We start from the raw sequence: 2,241 nt of genomic DNA, 5'->3' as shown, positions 1-2,241 counted from the left end.
TGTGGCGTCTAAGGGCGCGCTCTGGGGCGCACCAAAGCTTCGCAGGTGGCCTTGTGTGGCGTCTAAGGGCGCGCTCTGGGGCGCACCAAAGCTTCACAGGTGGACTTGCAGCCATGCCCTTAGCTCCCTTGTCTTGTGTTCTTATGTGTTGAAGAGGACCTAAGAGTTTCCTCCGTTTTCTCTGCAAGATGAATTCTGTAGTGGAGGTGGTACTTGACCACGGTGGCCACTAGAGGCCGCCAGCTGCAGGCTTGTCTTTGAGACGAGTGGAGAGGGATGGAGTCTGCTTTAAGGCACGAGGGCAGCCGTTTCAACTCGGGTTGCACATCAGATATTCACATTACTATTCATAACAATAGCAAAATTACAGTTAATGAAGTAACAACGAAATAATTTTATGGTTGGGGTCACCACAACATGAGGAACTGCATTAAAGGATTGCAACATCAGAAAAGTTGAGAACAGTGCTCTAGGGTGTAAACCCACTTACAGATCAGACCCAGGGTTAAGCTTGGCTCCTGGTTGGTGCCCCCCGCCACCACCGCAGTCTTATCTGCTAGGAGGAGAGGCCACCTGTGATGTAGGTTGGTGGGCAGCTAGGCTATCCTGGCATCTTGATTCTGTAGTTAACCTTTCAAGTCTCCTTCACTAGAACAAGATGGGAGGAGGGGCTCTGACCCTGGTGCAGAGCGGCTGTTCCGGGTGCAGGCTCTGACCCTGGTGCAGAGCGGCTGTTCCGGGTGCAGGCTCTGACCCTGGTGCAGAGCGGATGTTCTGGCATAGACTCTGATCTTGGTACAGAGTGGCTATTCCTGGCATGGCCTGACCAAGTCCAGGCTCAGCTTCCTGTTCTCCCTGTGCTACTATTCACGCCCTTGGGACTGATGACGACAGGTTTGGGCAGCTGTGTTGGCTCCGTGACCACCTGCAGTACATACCGGTTCACCGGTCCTTTTCTTTTTAAACTCGCTGTACCCCCAAACCACTACCTCCTCCACCAAACTTGGTCTATCCACAAATAAGTACACCCCAGACTTCTCCCTGTAGCTAGACGTGCCCAGGAGACACACTCACCCTTCACCTTGGCCTCCAGGATACCGGCCCAGTTAAGAGGAAATTCTCCCTGCACTCTGTAAGGGAGAGGAAGCGCACTACTGTTCCCTGCCCTGGCCTTCCTGTTCCACTGCCCCTCCTACCTCAGTACCCAGGCTTCCCACCATAGCCTTGAAAGGAGTTGTGGGAGCCAGTGGAGGTGCCCCAAGTGGAGGTGGCCTGAGGACAGTTCCAGCTATGCAAAGACAACCTTTCCCTGGAGCCAGCACCCCACATGTGAGATGAAACCAAGCTTGTTCTGCCTGGAAACATGAGAACAGCACACTGGCTCACATAGCTTCGTTTGCCTACGTGAATTTGACTGAGTCCCAAACCTTGAGGCTCTCCTGGAGGCGGTAGCCTCTGCCCTCTTCTGTCTGCCGTCTCCAAGCTACCAACCTGGTGGCTGCTGGGGACTGGCCTCTGATAGGCCGCTTTCTAGAGCCAGATGTAGCTGCCCATGCTTTGTGGTTCTGATATTTTGATTGATCAAATTTTATAAAAACCAAATTTGTTTCTATTTCCCCTTACTTTGATTATAATTTTAAGTTTCTCCGTGAAACGTTTTGGCCTCGGGTGACGTTTGCTCTTGGAGCCTCTGGTTGTATCTGGGGATCCCGCTGTCTCCGCTCATGTACAGTTTGTGTGTAGAAGGTTCATGCTCAGGATTGTATGGAAGAGTGAGTCAAGGCGTGGAATCACAGCAGAAATTTTTGGGAACTACATCAGTGTGTCTAGAAACTGGTGTCAGGGCCACCAGATGTGGTGCTGTCCGTGGCCCTGACAGTGGCATTTGCTTCACATAAACAGCGCCCTCCTGAGCCCCTCTTCTCGCTCTAAAGGAATAATCAGCTGATGAGGGGTTCCTGGCATCCTCCCACCTCCTCTGTGGAGTACGTGGTATATACTGCACAACCCTCTCATCCTGTCTGCTCCATACCCTGCTGAGTGCCAGTTACTAGCATCCTTCGTTACAGACACAGCTACAGCCAGTTGGTATACGTAAGGGCTACTTTCTTCCCTTTTGTAACGACCTAAAGATGTACTGGATCACAAAGAAACAAGACTCCATGTTAGGCTGATGGGAGTCTCTCAGAGAGCACTGGGCTCTATTTTCACAGGCTATGTGGCCTGGGTGAGGCACAAGGT

The sequence above is a fragment of the Microtus ochrogaster genome, chromosome 2 (assembly GCF_000317375.1).
Source record: "Microtus ochrogaster isolate Prairie Vole_2 chromosome 2, MicOch1.0, whole genome shotgun sequence".
NCBI classification, from domain to species: Eukaryota; Metazoa; Chordata; class Mammalia; order Rodentia; family Cricetidae; genus Microtus; species Microtus ochrogaster.
This window is presented reverse-complemented; position numbering follows the sequence as displayed.